General features: G+C 45.9%; 1 protein-coding gene across 8 annotated transcripts in view; it reads left to right on the plus strand.

Moving 5' to 3' along the window:
* The window catches only part of LOC308311995 (muscleblind-like protein 2a), a 102,077-nt gene that overhangs the window by 29,254 nt on the left and 51,218 nt on the right, over positions 1 to 21,605 (plus strand). The gene's annotated exons all lie outside the window — the stretch shown is intronic.

A 21,605-nucleotide genomic window follows, 5' to 3' on the forward strand; every position in this document is an offset into this window, starting at 1 on the left:
ATTTTTCAGAGCTGGCTCTTGCCGTGACACATAAAGAGTAAGAGACACCAAGGGTAAAGTGAAGGAAATTGATTGATTTTGATTTATTGAATTCTTTATTAACAAGATTGTTAAATAAATCCGTAGTACGTACAGTCAAACGTTATGCTGAAAGGACATGCATTGGAAAGCCTCGGGGGGCTTCTTTGCATTGTGGTCCGTTTTCCTCAATTCATCATGTAAGATACAATACATACATACTGTACGATGCAATGTTGTGGTTGAGGTTCTGGCTCCGTATCCTTCCATTATGTTGTGTCCATAACCAGATGGTTAGCGTGTCCGCGCTGAGACGGGGAGGTCAGGGTTCGATCCCTACCATACCAAAGCCTGGGGGACCCAGTGCCTCCCTGCTTGGCACTCAGCATCAAGGGTTTGATTGTAGGGTTGGATCAGACTTTGAAGAAGATCTGGCGGTTGCCATACCTTTTGGTTGCTTTGTAGGCCAGCATCCGTGTTTTGTGCGGGCAACAACCCGGGAGCCAATGGAGGGAGCGGAGAGAGAAGGGGGTGAGACATGTGAGAACACTACTATCAAACACTACATGTGACGTAGACGGAAAGGTCAGCGCCCAGCGGGTGCTAATGGGTGCCGGGTGTAGGCTGTCCGCTCAAATTAGCGTGTGGTCTCAGGTCTCGGATGCTAATGCTGCACTCAGCCAAGACAAGCCTGACCTATTGGAGCTAAAAGCCAAACAGCTCTCCTGTCAGGTTCTCTGCCACCAGTGTGTGTGTGTGTGTGTGTGTGTGTGTGTGTGCGTGTACTTGTGAGGGCCCAATGTAGATAGTAGAATTTGAGGAACATTTTCAACTTGAGAAATGGTTGTTTTTCTGGTAAAGATTCTTACAATTGTGCTTGCAAATTGGAAAACGTTTCTGGTTATGATTAGGAATAGGGGTTAGTATTATGCCGGATTCATACTTGGTTGAGTGTTGGGGTCGTGCACCGGGAAAAAAATGCCGCTGTGAGCTATATTCAGGTTTAGGATTAAAATAAATGTGTAGAAATGGAAACCCTTAAATTGTCATCCTAAAATGTATCTTAACAAGTATAGTAATACAAGCGTGCGTGTGTGTGTGCATGCATGCGTGTGTGCGCGCATCTATGCTCGTGTATACTTTAAGCGCTTTGTTTTTATATGCTCGGGTCTAACGTTACCGCGCCATGTCCGCCATGCGCTGCCGCGGCAGGCCAACATATGATCTTAACACTTCGACTCGTAGCCAACGGCTTCTATTCCTGGACGCTCGTCATCAGCTGTTACACAGAAACATTACCAACAAAACCACATGGGAAGCCAAATCAATCAATCACGGTCTGCGGAGTTGTGTGTGTGTGTGTGTCAGTTTGCACGGCAGCCCTTAACCCATTTTGACAGTTTTCTGAAAAAGCTATGTTTCTATGTCAGTGGTTCTCAAAAATAGCAGACCCATAAGCTCGTAGGGCGCCACTCGGTGGCGTGCTATGAGCTTGTAGATCTGCTATTTTTCAATAGCTAAAGCATAACATAATGCCAACACCAAAAGGGGTTCCCGCCCAAAATGGGTAACCCTGAATGTCACAAGATTATAGCTGTAGATTATTTCGAGGGCTTGGGACCGTTTTGGACTTTTAACGATTCCCTCTTAATAACTCGGAAGTAAAAAAAAATTAACAGCCTTCTTTTTTTTCTTAACATGTTTTGACCTTGGAAGGCTCTTCATCCTTCTCTTTTATTCGATTAATCAGAAACGGTAATGAACTGGATAATCAATGAGAAGATGGTCGATAGTTGCGGTCCTAATTAACCTGTTAAGTTGTTCTTTAGTGAATACTGTAGTTCGGTGGTTTTCAACCAGTGGTCCGGGGACCACCAGTGGTCCTTGAGGGGGTTCCAGGTGGTCCCCAGCTAAATGACGGAACAGTTGGTTACCAAATGCAATGGACCCTTCTAGATCTTTAACTCTTGAGAGCGTAACAATGAAAACATTCTACGCTCTCAAGAGTTAGATTATTGTTAAACATCTGCATTACTTCTGCAAACAATTAGAGAATGTAGAAGAATTGTCATTTTTATCAATGTTTGCCTGGTTATCTCTCCTAATGGTGACAGGTTTGGGTCTAACTCGCATCGAATGGTTGTCCGTGCCTCCGTGGCTCAAATGCCGAATATATAACGCGTTGAAAACCATGACTGCTGTAGTTCCTTCAGTAAGGACGGCAGACGGGAGGGTGAGCACAAAACTATCAGTTTCATATCTCCTTGTACAGTACGCCTGTCCTGCTGTATGCCCTTTTATAGCCCTTTGTATGGGAGGATTATGTCATTGCAGTTGCGGCGGAAACCTTTTATCTCCATATTTCAACTTTTCAGTGAAGGAATGGCCTACTTCAGGGATGGGCAACTGTGAAGATGGAGAGGGCCACTATATTTCCACACTCACTCCAGAGGGGCCACATTGCATATTACTGTCGTAGCAAAAATAGCCGATCTACAAGCTCAAAACGTGTCGCAGTGCGACGCGTTCATTATTTGAATTGAAATCCCGAATTGCTTTTTGCTATTTATTAATTGGAATCCTGAAAAGTAATTCCTTTAATTATAGTTATGTTAACTTTAAATACAAATTCATTGGACATAAAGAAGACAATAACATTATTTTTAATACTACTACTCATTAAGCTACTAATTTAAACTGAAGTAATTAAAGCGGGTCATGTTTGCATGTTTGGATTTGTAACAGCTGAAATCAATAATATATCAGTATTCCAAAATTAACCTGCCAGTTGCCCAACGTATGGCCTACTTCATCATACAAAAATGCCGCTGCTACAAGCTCAACATGTGTCGCCATGTGACGCCTTGTGAACTTGTATATCTGGAACTTCATTTATTTATATAAAAATTAAAATAAAGAATGGGAAAGTGGTCTGTGGGTTAAGGTTTTATGAATATTAAAGCAATCCAAAAGCATTAACAAGAGCTTGTGACTAAATAAGAGCTACACTGTATCCACATTCATTCCCTGAGAAGAAGTAACCGTTTTTGAGGTTTCCACTCGACACAGCGCCGATTTGTTTATGAAGGCCTTTCTTTTTCCGTTTATTTTCCTCTGCAGATGTTCCGCACTCTGGACTTGGCTCGAGGAGTTCTTTTTCCAAGGTCCCCATCCCCCCGTTCCCCCCCCGTCCCCCTGTCTTCTAACAAGGTCGCTTGACACGAGGCCCCACGCGTACCGAAAATTAGACATATCCGCAGTGAGGAGCAACGCAGATTTTTTTGTTTTGTTTTTGCACAACAGGAGAGAGAGAGAGAGGGGGGGGGGGGGAAGCACACAGCTGCGACAATGATAAATCGCCTAAGAAACTAAGAAACTGGAGCAAGAAATCTGGAACTGTGACGAAAGCTCAGGGTTTTTTTTTTTGTTGGTATGAAACTATCTATAGCATAGTTTTTAACCATTTAAACCCCTGTAGTCTGAGGACACTGGACTTTAGTTAACAACTGTCCGCTGCTGCACACCCACATTTCTCCGCCAAAATATAGCCGACCTACAAGCTCACAATGTGTTGCCTTGCGAAAATAGCTGATGTGTATGAGCTTGTAGATCGACTCATTTCGGCAAAGACATTTGAGTCTCTTTTGGGTCTTAAGCTAGCTAAAGGGTTTAATAAAAAAAAATTATTTTTATTCACCGCAGAATAGTTGAACTCGGTACCACGGGTGGGGGGTGGGGGGGTTTCGTACGTGTGCGTGCGTGTGTGTTGTCGAGGAACGCTTCACTGATGCCGTTAAAATAGGCCCCCCACTCTATTTCGATGGCGTTGTGCTGCATTACCGCGACGTCCCGTGAGAGTTCCACTTACAGCTTTTTAAGGTGGGGCTCCCGTCAGTATGTGGTTGTACACCCCCCCCCCCCCCCCCCCCCCCCCCCGTTTCCTGTTAAAAAGTAAAAATAAAACGAAGGACCCCCCCCCCCCCCCCCGGGTGCTATATTTACATCTCATATTAAACCTCACGTGTCCAAAACTGTTTACTTTACAGGATATAAAATTGGAGCTTGTGGATGTGATGCCTCTTTATTTTGCGTGACGCTGTACTGTGATCAAGTCGGATATTGATCTAAGAAAATAATAAATCAAACAATGTTAGAATACGGAGATGAGATGTTTCTGACCGACTGCAACGATTTTTTACATTTCAGCAAGTTGTTGACCTCAGTACAGTGGTTCTCACCGAAATTAGACATTTGCCCAGGACCAGGATAGTGAAAATGGTAGATCTACAAGCCACAAACACAACTACTTACACATTTGTTTTCTAAATGTATGGAATTTTTTAGATTTGTCATTGATTTCTTCATGGAATTACGGAAAAGATTAAGGTTAAAACGGGTGCTATGACAACGGGTATTGCATACTAGGTAAACTTGCAAGCTTGCATTGATCCCAAGTAGGCCGGTGGGGTGGCTATGCCGCAAATAGAGGATGAAAAAGCTATGATGCTGTGAGCTTGTAGACCGGCTATTTCCCAACTACAACTAGTACTAATCATTCTTCGTTGGGACATAACGCCCGCCTCACTTACACACAGAGCCAGTTTGATGGGGCGCCCGCGCTGCCACTTCATTGCATGCATCCCGTTGTCCCCGGGGTCGCTGGCTGGTCATTTTATTTATCCGACAGGCTAAAAACAAGCCTTATTTATGGCGCTATCAGCTGTGTTCCTAGACGAGGGCTTAGTTCATGGTTAAGCCACGGCTGAGTTATTGCTCGGCAATCGGCCACGAACTGACTGACGGCCTCCCACAGCTGCCCGCCCGCATCAGGGACCCCCATGGCGGCTTAATGAGCCGACAGCTGATGCCACTCGCCATCGATTTTAGTTATTGCGCCACGCGGAGTGTGTGTGTGTGTGTGTGTGTGTGTGGGGGGGGGGTGTTGGGGTCGAGGGGCTTGGTAGAGGCCTGAGTCTGACATTCATCCCCGGGGCGGCCACCGTTTTACGTTGCTGCATGTCTGTCCGCTCGAAAAACTCAACCTCTGCGGTCGATCTCTTGAGGAGAAACGAGGAAACGATCGAAGTGGGTTTAGAGACCTCAATGCGAAGGAAAAGTAAAAGTAAAAAGTATATCAATACCACAATAAAATGTGTTGTTGCAATTCAAAATGTACTTGGAGCAAAGGAACAAACTTATTGGCATTAGAATATTTGTACCGAAAGTTTAAAAAGTACTCATTATGTAGATTGTCCCATTTCACAAGTTTTTCATGAAATTCATTTGAAAATGGCCTGCCTCTCTAGCCTGCCCCCACCTCCCTCTCTCTCTCTCCATCCCCATCTCTAAATGAGAATACAGGATTCTCTGTTACTCTTAACTCGTGCCCCCTCTCTCACGGAGTCTTGCCCTTGTGACTGAGAGAGAGAGAGCGAGAGAGATAGAATGAAGGCTTTTATTATGCATTAGGTAAATCTGCCCCCCCCACCCATTACACCCGTATCACGTTCCTGGGTCTCCTCACCCCTCCTCTTAACACCTGATAGGGTTATCTCCGCCAGGGAGGGCGTGGCGTGCTCCCAGGGCGGGGTCGGAAGGTGCTATACGGGGCAAGGGTTCTCAAAGTCCCAGGGGTCCTTGAAGGGGGGTTTCCATTGGGTTCTACCACTTCAACCCTAGTCTAGACTAGTGGTTTTCAACCCTTTTCATATCAAGGTCCATTTTTTTATAGAGTCACGGACCACCATTTGTGACTAAATTTGACTGAGAGACTGCCATTGGATTTTTTTGAATTTTCGTTTTTTTCATGTCATGTGAAAGCAGGGGATCATAGCTTCAAATTGACATATTGGTTGTTCAGTTTGACCCACCAGTTTTGTAGATATGGCTTATACAGTAGAGTAATGTCTTGCAGAAAACAGCGAGTTGAGAAAACGGGCTTGAAAGGTTCACTTCTGTGGTCTCTAACATTACACCTAGCTACATGTTTGGGCATGTATTTCATATTTACATGTTGATTTCAGCTCTGACATTTATTTTAGACATGCTCTTGAGAACTCTTGAGATCGTAAAATGAAACGATTAAATTATGGTCCATTTGGTTACCAACTCCATAATTTAGCATACTCTACCAGGTAGAGTACCGTATGCTAATTCAATAACTTGCACGACTGCGGTGGTTGTTTTTGGTCTCCCTGCTCTTGATTTGGTGTTTGATTTTATTTGTCCGTAAAAACAATACAATTCAACATACACTGATTTGATGTACAATAATATAAAAAGGGAAAGTGCTAGAAGGAGGCAAGAAGCCCAACAGGGGCTTATACGAGGCCACTATACCTATAAGACACAATAAAAAAAAACATTGATAGAAGATCGAATTTACAAAAGACAAGATAAAAAAAAAAGAAGATCTACATGATTGAAATACTTGGTTATCTAAAAAGTTCATTCCATTCCATTGAGACATTTAGATCGTGTGTCTAGGTTGGACATGACCTTTGACACGTCCTGTTTCTGGTTTGGCTGGAATTTTGACCTTTGACCCCAGGGTCAAAACTATCTGACTATTTCTCAGCTGAGCAAGCAGGCATGCCCTATTAGTTCAATGGTAAAGAACACTTTCACAGGAGACCCAGGGTCAAATGTGGCAGTGGTGGAAAGTAACTAAGTATATACTTGAGTACTGCAGTCAAGTACACGTGCGGTACTTGAGGTGTTAGTAGTAGTATTTCAAATTCCCAATACTTCTACTCCACTACATTTATTTGAAAACTTTAGTTTACTAGTTACTCTGTAGATTTTCATTATCATTACAAAACGTATACGTGTAACCACTTTAATACATTTCGGCCATTTGGAAAATAGCCGATTGTGAGCTTGTAGATCTGCTATTTCCAAAAGGTTTTTTTTAAACATTTGAAAAACTTAAAATTACAGCATTGATACTTTCACCACTTAAGTGAAAAAATGCGAGTACTTTTTCCACCAGTGGAAACGAGAGCGATAGGCCCCTATAAGGGCCACGTACAGCACGTACATGGCCTGGCAGAAAGGCTTACTTATTACCCAAATAAAGTAATTACTCTTCCGTCTCGTTAACCCGGGGCTCGTTTAAATGGCAGCACCAGTACAGTACAGTGCGTTCGACACCCACCACTACACTATAGAACTTGCTTTAGTGTGAAGTCATTGTTTTTCCCCCGAGGTTGGCCCAACAGCAGAGGACACCTCGCAGACGGCACATGCAGCGCATTGTGCAGCAGAGAGCACACACACACACACACACACACACACACACACACACACACACACACACACACAGTTTGTGGCGGCGGTGGTGGAGGTGCTGCTGCTGACTCACGGTGGAATTGTGCTGCGTAAACATCGCACAGGCATAATAATGACTTGTGGGGGCGGGCTGAGCAACCAGCCAGCAGCAGCTGCAAATTGCTGCGCCCCGGCGTCTAAATAATGAACACTTAGCAAAGTTCAAACCGCCGCAAACCTCGCCGAGCCGAGCGGCTGGCTGGCAACGGCGGAGAACCTCCTCTCGCTGTGAGGTTGAGATCTATAGTATTTAACACGGCGTAAAAGTTTTAACACTTTTCAGAATTAGAATTAAAGGCGCTATAGAGTGCCAAGCAGATGATGGCAATATTACTCTGAAAAGCCCCGCCTTCCATTCCCCCCCCCCCCCCCCCCCCCCCCAAAACCGCGAGGTGAAATGTTCCATTATTATACCTCGCGCTAATAAGTCTGATATAGTCCTCTTTAGAAGCGTTAATATTGCAAACGACATGCATGATGAAGACAGACATTGGGACAGGACATGGCGGTTATGTTCAAGACCCACGGACAGTGCAGTAGACTTAGAGAGAATAGCAGGATTTGACATAAATGTATTTTGGCAGCCTTGGTGGTGCCGTAATTGCTGATTTTACACTTTTACATGCTGAAAATAAACGATCTACCAGCTCAGAACACGTTGCGAGCTTGTAGATGTTCAGAGCGCAACCAAACATAAAATTACTTGTCTTTTAGTCCTACTGAATCTCTTCTCCACTAGTCTATTTTAGTATAGTTTTTATTTGTGGACGGAATTTGTCAATATATTAAGTTTTAGTCGAGCTTAGTTTTTATTTAGTTTTCGCCTGTGAAAATAGGTAGTCGGCGAACATGTTCCGTCATCGAAATCAACACTGACCTGTATAGCTTTGAAATGGAAAGTGTTAAAATCTTTCGATGTGTGCTTTCCCCATTACGGACAGCACCCAGAGAACAAGCGGGTCTTTGAGCTCTCTCTCTCGCTCTCTCTCTCTCTCTCTCTCTCTCTCTCTCTCTCTCTCTCTCTTCCCCCTCCCCATCTCTCTCTCCCTGTCAACTGATCAGAGTGCCCGATGGTATAAGGCCATGGTTGACACAGTCAGTGACGGAGAGTAAAGTACATGTACTCGAATGACTGTACTTAAGTACCCCAAAAAGTACCTCAAGATTGTAATCGAGTACAGTACTTCAGTAGTAAATGTACTTTACTTGCAACTTGAGGGGTTGGGCTAGTAGGGGGATGGGATCACATAAGCAGTCTTCTGTGTTATGTTACGCAGAGAGGAGTGTCCGGCAGAAAATAAAATAGGACCCACAGAGGCCAAAATGCTGCTGGCTTTGCATTTTTCCGCTGGGCTTTGCATCGAGTCTAAACCCCAAGGTGAGAAACGACTGCTGTCACCGCCAGCCCTCGTTGACGGCTCTCTCTTCTTGTCAAAATGTAACCCGATGCGGCAAGTGATGCGGCGTTGCCAGACTCTGTGGGAGGAATAAGCAACCAGGTCTATGAAAACGAGCCCAAAAGAAGCTACTTACTAACGCATGAGCACACCTACAGGAACCCCTTTTGGTGTTTTAAACATTATGTTATAATTTAGCTATTGAAAAGTAGCAGATCTACAAGCTCATTTTTCCTACAAGCTCATAGCGCGCCGGTGGCGCGCTATGAGCTTGTAGGAAAAATCGTAAAAATGTGGCGCAAATCTTTGAATATATATTCTTTCAAAGTGAATGTTTTTAACTCGGTCTAAATGGGTTAAATAGACAAATTACAAGCTGTGAGCTTGTAGATCGACTATTTTCTAATATTTCACACTTTTCCATCTTCACTTTTGTCTTCAATGTTTCAATGCAAACCCGGAAAGCTGGGCATATAGGAGGGGCTGGCGCCCCTCAAAAAAACCTGAGCACTTTGTCCACCACAGCTTACATATTATGCAGACATGGCAACACTGGCAGCAAGCGTCGTCCAGCCTCTACAATGCTGCCCTCAGCATTTCTTCCATAGCTTTTTGTAGCCACAGCCCCCCCCCTCACCCCCATATCCCGAGGGGGTTTCAGGAACGATGCATCCATGCTACAATTACCTGTCTCTCTGAATAGCACAAAAAAAGACCATACTGTGACGTCCTTTACAAGAAATAAAATATTTAAAATGTATTCACATCAAGTTCGGGGAGCCAGTGGGGGTTTTGTCAAAGCAGGTCTCAGGGATGTTGTTTTTGGTTTAGAAGTCTATGCTAAAATGACAAGGAGCGCTTTGATCTTCTTTCCTTTTTTTGCAGTACAAACTACACGTTCACGGAGCGTGCGGCTTCCAGCTGTATTCAGCTAGGCCATGTGTTTCCAGGCCGTGGCCCAAAAATTCATTAGACGGTCACGTTCATACCTGGACCCAAACTAGTGACACTAGCAGATCTACAAGCTCACAATGCGTCGCTTTGTGCCGCGTTGTGAGCTTGTAGTTCGGCTATTTTCACTACTTATTTTGTTCTAATTTATGGAATTTCTTAGATTTTTCGTGAAGTTACTGAAAAAAATCATAATTTTGGTTTAATTCATGAAAAGTTATGCTTTTTGGCTGATTTACATTTCATGGCATGCTGGTGTCACGCCACGCGTGCCTGGCAATTCGGATTGAGCTCGTATATTTGTATTGATAAAATGAGCACCTTATCGATCAGGCTTATCGAGCCGCGTTCTTATCGTGCCCACTGTCGAGCATTTTCTATTCTTTTGTGGAAAGACGGGATACGACACTAAATTCAGAACAGAACCAGTATCTTTTTTTTATTGGCTGAGTTTGTGGCTGACCGCCATCTAAAATTAAATTAAATGAAGATGACAAAAGTCATTTGGTTCCTAACTATGTATCATTTAGCTGGGGACCCTCAGGAACTCCCTCAAGGGCCCCTGGGTGTCCCTGGACCTCACTTTAATTATAGTAACTAATGATATAAGGAAATAGGTAAGCTTGGAGATCGAGCTATTTTTATGCTTGTGACATTGCCATATGATGTCTGTTGAGTTTGTCTCATGGCCGTGCAGACAGACAAGTCAGTGTGTTAGAGTTATCACTAGTGAGTTTGTCTAATGGCCGTGCAGACAGACAAGTCAGTGTGTTAGAGTTATCACTATAGTGAGTTTGTCTAATGGCCGTGCAGACAGCCAAGTCAGTGTGTTGGAGTTATCACTAGTGAGTTTGTCTAATGGCCGTGCAGACAGACAAGTCAGTGTGTTAGAGTTATCACTATAGTGAGTTTGTCTAATGGCCGTGCAGACAGACAAGTCAGTGTGTTAGAGTTATCACTATAGTGAGTTTGTCTAATGGCCGTGCAGACAGACAAGTCAGTGTGTTTAGAGTTATCACTAGTGAGTTTGTCTAATGGCCGTGCAGACAGACAAGTCAGTGTGTTTAGAGTTATCACTAGTGAGTTTGTCTAATGGCCGTGCAGACAGCCAAGTCAGTGTGTTGGAGTTATCACTAGTGAGTTTGTCTAATGGCCGTGCAGACAGACAAGTCAGTGTGTTAGAGTTATCACTATAGTGAGTTTGTCTAATGGCCGTGCAGACAGCCAAGTCAGTGTGTTAGAGTTATCACTATAGTGAGTTTGTCTAATGGCCGTGCAGACAGACAAGTCAGTGTGTTAGAGTTATCACTATAGTGAGTTTGTCTCATGGCCGTGCAGACAGACAAGTCAGTGTGTTAGAGTTATCACTATAGTGAGTTTGTCTAATGGCCGTGCAGACAGACAAGTCAGTGTGTTTAGAATCACTAGTGTGAGCACGCCTTCCTCATGACTTTCCTTCCCGTGACAATTACGCACGGGGACAGTGGCATTTATCGCAGGTCCCTGTGACGCCACTACTGTGATTTGGTGCCACTGCCTGCCGGCTGCCATATCCGTTTTTTTATTAAGAACCATGTTGGGTTTTGTCACGGTTTCTTGGCCTCGTGTATAGTTGCCTATTTGGACGTGTGTGTCCTGATGTTTGAACCGGTGGTTCTCAAACATTTTCATGTCAAGGACCCCCAAATTAATTAGTATTTGTCCTTGTGGACAAATACTTTTTCTTTTTCGAAAACAGCAGAAGCTTGTAGTTAACCATTAGGACATGCCGATTAAATAGCCCATGTCCTTGCGGATAAAGTGGCTCATCTGATCCTGATGCTATATTGACCCATTGCAACTGAAAGCATCTGTGTCATTTTAGATTTTTGCTTTGGCAATTAAAAAAATAGCATATATATATATATATATATATATATATATATATATATATATATACTGTACAAGCGCACAGCACGTCACTTTGTGCCACACTGTGCGTGCGTGCGATCATGCAACCAAGTCGCTTCCTTTGGGCTTGTTTTCGTAGAACTGTAGGCAGCACTGCTTGTTACCTTTGCAAAAAGAGAGGCATGTCTCGTCTTTATGGAACGTCTGAGGTCGTCCGTCCGTCCGTCCATCCGTCTGTCTGTCTGGACGGAATAAATCATGTGAGGGCGTCACACTATAGCCGTGACCGTCACAATGGCCTTTTGTCTGTTCTCCGCCTTTTTTAAAATATATAATTCCTCTCTTTTCTTTCCAGCTGGTTCTCTCTGGCACTCTGTGTCCCTGTCTGTCCCCACTGTTCTGCTGACTAGGTGATTTCTGTGTCCCTGTCTGTCCCCACTGGTCTGCTGACTAGGTGATTTCTGTGTCCCTGTCTGTCCCCACTGGTCTGCTGACTAGGTGATTTCTGTGTCCCTGTCTGTCCCCACTGGTCTGCTGACTAGGTGATTTCTGTGTCCCTGTCTGTCCCCACTGGTCTGCTGACTAGGTGATTTCTGTGTCCCTGTCTGTCCCCACTGGTCTGCTGACTAGGTGATTTCTGTGTCCCTGTCTGTCCCCACTGGTCTGCTGACTAGGTGATTTCTGTGTCCCTGTCTGTCCCCACTGGTCTGCTGACTAGGTGATTTCTGTGTCCCTGTCTGTCCCCACTGGTCTGCTGACTAGGTGATTTCTGTGTCCCTGTCACTGGTCTGCTGACTAGGTGATTTCTGTGTCCCTGTCTGTCCCCACTGGTCTGCTGACTAGGTGATTTCTGTGTCCCTGTCTGTCCCCACTGGTCTGCTGACTAGGTGATTTCTGTGTCCCTGTCTGTCCCCACTGGTCTGCTGACTAGGTGATTTCTGTGTCCCTGTCTGTCCCCACTGGTCTGCTGACTAGGTGATTTCTGTGTCCCTGTCACTGGTCTGCTGACTAGGTGATTTCTGTGTCCCTGTCTGTCCCCACTGGTCTGCTGACTAGGTGATTTCTGTGTCCCTGTCTGTCCCCACTGGTCTGCTGACTAGGTGATTTCTGTGTCCCTGTCTGTCCCCACTGGTCTGCTGACTAGGTGATTTCTGTGTCCCTGTCTGTCCCCACTGATCTGCTGACTAGGTGATTTCTGTGTCCCTGTCTGTCCCCACTGGTCTGCTGACTAGGTGATTTCTGTGTCCCTGTCTGTCCCCACTGGTCTGCTGACTAGGTGATTTCTGTGTCCCTGTCTGTCCCCACTGGTCTGCTGACTAGGTGATTTCTGTGTCCCTGTCTGTCCCCACTGGTCTGCTGACTAGGTGATTTCTGTGTCCCTGTCTGTCCCCACTGGTCTGCTGACTAGGTGATTTCTGTGTCCCTGTCTGTCCCCACTGGTCTGCTGACTAGGTGATTTCTGTGTCCCTGTCTGTCCCCACTGGTCTGCTGACTAGGTGATTTCTGTGTCCCTGTCTGTCCCCACTGGTCTGCTGACTAGGTGATTTCTGTGTCCCTGTCTGTCCCCACTGGTCTGCTGACTAGGTGATTTCTGTGTCCCTGTCTGTCCCCACTGGTCTGCTGACTAGGTGATTTCTGTGTCCCTGTCACTGGTCTGCTGACTAGGTGATTTCTGTGTCCCTGTCTGTCCCCACTGGTCTGCTGACTAGGTGATTTCTGTGTCCCTGTCTGTCCCCACTGGTCTGCTGACTAGGTGATTTCTGTGTCCCTGTCTGTCCCCACTGGTCTGCTGACTAGGTGATTTCTGTGTCCCTGTCTGTCCCCACTGGTCTGCTGACTAGGTGATTTCTGTGTCCCTGTCACTGGTCTGCTGACTAGGTGATTTCTGTGTCCCTGTCTGTCCCCACTGGTCTGCTGACTAGGTGATTTCTGTGTCCCGACTCCCCACACACACTGCTTACAGAGTCACATTTAGGATTGGATGTCACAGAGTCGGACCCTTTAGTCGCCCCGCGACGGATGGCTCTGTTAATGGAGGCTGCGTCACGGTATTTGAAGCCTTTCTTTGACCACAGCATTTCCCGCTGGCGGGGACATTTATGGTTTGGTTATTATTTGGACCCCCCGTTAGCAACTGTATGCAGTAGCTATACTCTTCCTGGGGGTCTCTGGGAGGATATTGTAAGGGGGGCCCCTCCGAAAAACTGGCAAAACACCAATATTTGAATGACAATATAACAGTATAGTCCCATATACGCATTATTTCCTCCCACCGTCCATCCAGGCCATGGGAGTGCTGCAACCACGACTACGGATCCCATAGTCTGCGAGGTCCGGCGTTCACAGAAAACAGATAATGAACACCAGTGGCCTTTTTTCAACGAGTTGTGTTAGGTTTATCGCGTCGAAACGCAACATAGCTAGAGTTGTCTGTGGAACTACAACAAAAGGATGCATACGAGATGATCCTGCAGGGGAAAAACAATAGTGGAGGATTTCATGATTTATGAGAGAAAAAAATGCCATCATGCTGCAAAGCCTACTCTCTCAAGAATAGCTGTCTGCAACATGCATGCTGAACATCTGAACACTAGTTCTTGCATATTAAAGACAATGCACCAAAAAAGTAATTTCACCACCACTGGTCTCTCTCTCTCTCTCTCTCTCTCTCTCTCTCTCTCTCTCTCTCTCACTGTCTCTCTCCGTGGGTTGACCACGTCCCAGCCGTATCACGTTTCAGCTCGTCGCACGGTGAGAGGGAGAGAGAGAGAGAATGTGGTAAAAACACTGGGAACTAGCTCTCTTTCAGGTGTGTGCGTGTTTGTGTGTGTGTGTGTGTGTGCGTGCGCGTGGGCGGCCAGGTTTGTGCTCCCGCTCGGTAACAACATCTTAATCCCGACATCTCGTATGTGTCGGGCAGAAACCTTGTATGTCCATATGTTTTTTTCCTTTCATAAATGAATGCCCTTCTTCGTCATGCGGCGGCGACACACAGCAGAAGCTAAAATAGCCCATCTACAAGCTCACAGCGCTCAAATGTTGATTGATTTACTGAATACTTTATTAAAACTTTATTAAAATGCTCAGTAACAGTACAGGTAGAATAGGTAGGTAAAAAAAAAAGGAACGGCTGGCGACATACGAGGTTTTTCCGCCCCACTGCAGCGACAACCGTCTGCGTGGGAATAAGGGTTGAGAAAAGAGAGAAAACAATCACACCCGTGTGAACCGAGTAGTGTCACTCCCCTCTCCCCCCCCTCCTCTCTCTCTCTCTCTCTCTCTCTCTCTCTCATTAGCAGGCAACAGTGCAGCACTCTCTCTCTCTCTCTGTTTCTGCATGGCACAACAGCGCCCCTACTGGTACTCATACTGGAGCTCATGAACACTAGGTCTGCTATTTATTTATTTTCGTAAAAATGCGGCACAAATCTTTGAATATATATTCTTTCAGAATACTTTTTTTTTTATGGGTTAAGGGTTCTGAACTGATTCATTTTCAGTGGAAACACTCTAAACTGGTTCAATATTATGCGAGGAATGGAAATGCCAAACAGATTACTCTGATTTTGCGAGGTGTATAGTTGTCTGCATGGATATACATAAGACTATACCCCACTTTGAGAACCACTATAATATATTACCGTTTCTTCAGTCAGAAGTCATACTTTTGTTTTCAACTACTGAGACTAAAATGTTGAGGTTTTCCCTGGGAGTAACGAGGATGGATAGGATCAGGAACGAGTACCTCAGAGGGACAGCGGATGTCCGATGTTTTGGAGAGAAAGCCAAGAGAGGCCAGACTGAGATGGTTTGGACAGGTACGGAGGAGGGATAGAAGGATGTTGAGGTCTGAACTGCCAGGCAGGAGAAGACCAAAGAGAAGATTTATGGATGTAGTGAAAGAGGACATGACGTAACGTCAGTTGGTGTGAGAGAAGAGGAGGCAGAGGGACAGGGTGAGATGGAAAAGAAGATTTTTTTTCTACTCAATTATTTTTACTCACTTCCCAGCTTTCGGGTGGTGTGGTGTTGTGAGGAGGAGTTGGAGCCTCCGGTGAACATGAACTTACCCCTCACCCCCCCTCCCCCTACCCCCTCTCCCCCGCCCTCTTGTTTCAGAAGATGGGGCTCGGCTCTGCCGCATTCCACCGCGTAATCCTCTCGAACCCGGGCCACACCCCTGTGGGGCAGAGCAAACACGTCGGATGAGGGAATGTGTATGGACGTACGTGTGTGTGTGTGTGTGTGTGTGTGTGTGTGTGTGTGTGTAGGCAGCAGTCGGCAGGCGCACGTCGCCCGGGGGGGTCGTACACACACACACACACACACACACACACACACAGACAATGAACTAACTTTGTGTGTGCGTGAGGGGGGGGGGGGGGGGGGGGGGGGGGGGTTGGTTGGCAGTGCGCTTTGATGGAGGCGGAGAGCTTTGATGAGCCCTGAGGACACGGACACACACACACACACACACACACACTCTGTACCTTCTCAACGGGGGCCTCCTTGCACACACACACACACACCCCGGCCCTACCTTCCCAATTCAAACCTTGCCAGATTTCATTTGATCCGTGTGATTTCACACACTCTCCTATACCTCCTCCACCACCACCAGTCCACCACCACCACCTCCTCCTCATCCACCCATCCCTCCTCCTCCTCCTCCTCCTCCACCCATCCCTCCTCCACCTCCTCCTCCTCCTCCACCCATCCCTCCGGTCTTCTCCACACACGGGGAACAGAGTTGAAGGAGAGGGAGAGACGAGGAGGGAGTGAGACGAGCCGCGAGCTGGCGTAGCTCGGTCGGTCTCATGACCTCATCAGATGAGTGACCCGCTGTCACGCGGCGCAGGCGGGGGTCATCAATATGTCTGTGCACGGACAAAATGTTGCTGTGGCGAAGACTTGCACGTGCAGGCACATTTTAGATTTTTTCTTTTGAGTGGTGCAACCACTCCAAGGAACAGCAATGTCCGTGTCCGCCTATGTGTTCACCTATGTATGTGTTAATGAGCACGTATAATGAGTACCAGTAGGGGCGCTGTTGTGCCAGAACTGAGCGAGGGATAGTGCTGCCTGCTAATGAGAGAGAGAGAGAGAGAGAGAGGTGGGGGGGGGGGGGGGGGAGTTGCACCACTCGGTTCACACGGGTGTGATTTATTTTTACACACCATTATGATTTTCACCAAAGACAGAGTGCCTTGGATTCCTTTTTGTCTTTTCAAGTCTACAACTTATACACCTTTCATAGACAATTCATTTTTGTCTATGAATGATAACTACATAAGATCCATCTGAGAATGCGGGTTCTTTCTGTCCATTTCCTGAAAGGTAACAGTTTCAGTCGATGATATCAAACTAACTATGGCGTTGTGATTGCTGCTGTGCGTTGTCGTCCTGGTGAGCACACCTCTCCTCTCCTCTCCGCTGCTGAAGTGTTCCACCGTTGAAGTGTCAGTGTGTGGTTGCACCGCAGCACTCACTGCCACTTTCTACTGCCTAATTAGGTCACTCACTGCCCTGACCCACATCTGTGTGTGCACGCGCAAGTGTGTGCGCGCGTGTGTGTGTGTGTGTGTGTGTGTGTGTGTGTGTGTTCCTTGCATTGATATACTTGTGAGGGCCAAACGTCCCCACAAGCAATAGTAGAATCTGAGAAATAGACATAGTGAGAAGCAGCATTGAGGCGTAGACATTTAGAGGTTATGGTTTTGATTAATCGATCGATTGCATTATTTTACGGGTCGCTAAAAGCACAATACAGGGTTTTTTAGGTGTTTATACTTTGTTGTATCGCACAATGAACACATAAGAATAAGATCCACAAGATCACAACCTCTCGCTCTGCAGCGCGTGAGTGAGCTTGTAGATTTGGCAAAAAAATAGACATTCATCGATGTCCTCGCAAGTATTTGAGTGTGTGCGTGCACGCGTGCGTGCGCGTGTTGAACTAGAAGACTATTACTGTAGTGCTACAGCCTTAAAATAACCCCCCGCTGAGAGAACCGGTCTGACCAGAACATCACATTGTTATTGTCGGGTTGAAACGTGACACCATTATTTTTGTTGCGTTGCTCCGAGCTGTGTGTGTGTGTGTGTGTGTGTGTGTGTGTGTGTGTGTGTGTACGCATTAAGGTTGTTGCGTTGCTCCGAGCTGTGTGTGTGTGTACGCATTAAGGTTGCGTTGCTCCGAGCTGTGTGTGTGTGTGTACGCATTAAGGTTGGGATTTTTGGAAATCTCTCAGGCCTTTTCAGAATGTGGGTGGGTTAATCCATAGTGATTCTGGAACGGGGTTACCTGTCTTTACTTAAATTGACAAATGGATGAAGAGAAACACACACACACACGCACGCACGCACACACACACACACACACACACACACACACACACACACACACACACACACACACACACACACACACACACACACACACACACACACAGGTGGAAGAGAGAGAACCTTCAGAGTTGAGACATACTGGAGGAAGATACCAAGATACTATAGATCTGTAGTTCTATAGAAGCCAACTCTTCTTAAACTAGCCTTGTGTTGCGATGCTAATATACCACTGCGCTGTATGCATATGCATTAGGGGTGGATGACGTCTGGCTGCGCCAGGCTATTCTTAAACCACTATACCTCGTCTTGGGATTTGTAGTTCCTAAGGTGTGCCCTTACTAACCACCGTTCTACTGGGATGTGTAGTTCTCGCAGGGAGCTCTTATTAGCCACTATACTGTAGCACTCACTGTAGTGTCAAGCACACTCCCACTGACGCTATATAGGCCATCGACCTCTGCAATGCTGGCCGCTGTTAGGCCTGGCCTTAACTGGGTTGTTATCGCGAGCATCGATTGCCCGTTTTCATCGATTTGCATGCACAGTGCAAAACACTTTTAACTCCGAGAGCATACAGATGGAACCAAATGGCACCCTGTGGGTCCATTTGGTGGCATTTGGTACGCTCTCAGAGTTAGAAAGGATTGTAAAAGCCCTTTTTTGTGTTATGTTCATTCATATAATGATTGTTTTCTCTTTGCCCACTCATCCTCTAAGCTCCCTCGCATCACAATAAAAAAAAGGAAAAATCAATCCTGGTTTATGTTTTCAAAAGAAAGGCTTGTTATTTAACTTTGACTCTTTTCTGGGCTTCTGAGAGAGCGTAAAGTACTCAGTCCCAGACAGTACTCGAGTATAGATGGTCAACTACAAATGTGTTGCTCAATCTAATGTGTACTTGAGTTAAAGTACGGGAGTACTACTACTACTTTTAGTAATATGTGAAGCTTTGTTTGATTATCTCATGATCTTTTGTTTGCTCTTAACGTTGCCTTTATGCTACTACAGTGATCATTTATTTAATAACGGCAATAAGGTGGGCAAAGTAAGCTTCGGCTTCAGTTCAGCCCATCATGCCTTTTTTAAGTAATCATGTTGACTTAATAAGAACAGTACTTAGGTACATGTAGTTAGTTACTGTAGTGTCCTCCACTGGTTGTGCCACAGCCAGCTACAGTGCATGGTGTGTAAATGTGTGAGCCGTTTTGCTGTTACCAAGGTCTCACCTGCTACCATCCACCCACACCTCTGACTCATCCCCCTCTCTCTCTCTCTCTCCATCGCTCTCTTTCTCTACCTCTCTCTCTCATCTTTAACCCATTTTGGGCGGGAACCCCTTTTGGTGTTTTAAACATTATGTTATAATTTAGCTATTGAAACATATCAGATCTACAAGCTCATAGCACGTCACCGAGTGGCGCGCTACGAGCTTGTAGGTCTGCTATTTTTTTGAGTGGTGCAACCACTCCCAAGGAACAGCAATGTCCGTGTTCACCAATGTGTTGGTTCACCTATGTGTCCGCCTATGTATGTGTTAATGAGCACCAGTATGACTATTAGTACCAGTAGGGGCGCTGTTGTGCCAGAAACAGAGAGAGATAGTGCTGCACTGTTGCCTGCTAATGAGAGAGCGAAAGAGAGAGAGGGGGGGGGGAGTTGCACCACTCAGTTCACACGGGTGTGATTTTTGAAAAATCTTAAAAATGTGGCGCAAATCTTTGAATCTATCTTCTTTCAAAGTGAATGTTTTGAACTCCGGCCTAAATGGATTAATTCCTCTCTCTGGAAGAGCCCTCCCCCACAGCGATCTGAAACTACATTGATTTATTGGTTTATTTTATTATGGTGGTTTGCTGTCCAGCTGTGGAGCTCTGCCTCGCGGGGTCCTTCTATACGATAGCGGTGCAATTGTAAGCAACACATTGTCGGGTGGAAAACATTGCACGTCCAAAACCGTTCATTTTTTTATTTTTATTTAAAGGGGCATTCCACTCATTTTCAACATTTTACTGTGTCATTAATATACCTTAGAGCTGTCGTGTGGAAATAATACAAAAAAGTCCCCCATTCTGTGTTTCCTAGAAGTGGAGGTCTGAAAAAAATCATTAACATGGTGAAACACATCTTGATGATGTCATCAAGATGTGTTTCACAATCTTTTTCATACTTACTGTACAGTTCTAGGAAACACAGAATGGGGGGACTTTTTATTATTTCCACACAACAGCTTTAAGGTATAATAATGACATAGTAAAAGGTTGAAAATGCCCCTTTAAGCAAAAGCTAATGTAACCCATTTTGGGCGGGAACCCCTTTTGGTGTTTTAAGCATTCTGTTATACTTTAGCTATTGAAAAATAGCAGATCTACAAGATCATAAGTGGCGCGCTATGTTTTTGCAGATCTGCTATTTTTGGTATTCCACATTTCCGTGACACTCGTGTGGCCGTTAGTTTACGGAAGTGTGTACAAAAGTTGAAACGTTGGACAACTGGACATACGGGGGACTGTTCATGATTCCTACGTGGTTAGGCTTAGAGGGACATGGGCGAGTCGGACATAATGCGCCGACATGAGAGGCTTCTCCTCGATGGCGGCGGTGAAAAATCACCCCCTATTGAAGTGGAAGAAGGTAGATGGTGGGTGGGTGGGGGGCTAACTCACAGTGGGCTTGACCTTTTACTGTCAATCTCATTCATTATGGATAGGAAGTCTCTGCGTCCTACTTCTGAGCTCACGCACGCACGCACACACACACACACACACACACGCACGCACGCACGCCGCATGGCCAAGGCCAGTGTGTGTGTGTGTGTGTGTGTGTGTGTGAGTGTGGAGCGGTCGTGCTGTGTTGGGGTGCTCCGTCTGTACAAGGTGTGTAATATTGATTCCTGCTCATCAGTGTGGGTTGGTTATCATATAGGAGCCAAGTGTGCTGAGGCATAAAAGCTACAGTTGGCTGCATGCGGCCCAGATGCGCATTACAACATGGCTGCCTCTTTGTGAGGTTGTGATATACCGGTATAGTGTCATGGTTCATGTGTTTTCTCATTGGTGTGATGCTGCGTTCAAGGGCTGCAAAGCTAGAAGCTACACAGCGTTGTAGGCTGTAGCTTTTTTGTTTGCTACTAATGTCTGATTTATCTTTGTATCTTCATGTTGCTGGCTTTCATTGAAGATGAACGGTAGAGACTGTGTCTTTGCATCTGCCTATGTTTGAACGCAGCATGGCGCAGGTTAAAAATGTCAACTGTAGATACGTTTGCCTTGAAATGGAAGAACAAACACCTTGAGCAAGTCCACCGATAGACGGACACAGCTGGCTCCCGGGGGGCCTGTCCTTCATAACGACCCATAGACGTTCTAATTGGCTAGTTGTATTTATGTGATGACTGAATGACAGCCCCCCCCCCCCCCCCCCCCGTGCGTCTGTCCGTCCGCGTTCATTGGCGGGGGACTATTATTGAACCTCACCTCGACGACGGGACCTGCTGTGCAAACTGCCGGTCACTCACCCTGCAGTGATGTATTCATGACGCGAGTGTGGCCGGCCCGACGCGGCCGTACGCGCCTCGGAAATAATATCGCTCGCGTTTTAATATGCCTGTGTTTTCTTTCCTGGGCTCAGCCTTTAACATTTGACACCCCTCGATCCACACACAACGGGAAGTAT

The sequence above is a fragment of the Protomyctophum bolini genome (genome assembly GCF_963924005.1).
Source record: "Protomyctophum bolini genome assembly, chromosome: 24".
Classification (NCBI taxonomy): Eukaryota; Metazoa; Chordata; class Actinopteri; order Myctophiformes; family Myctophidae; genus Protomyctophum; species Protomyctophum bolini.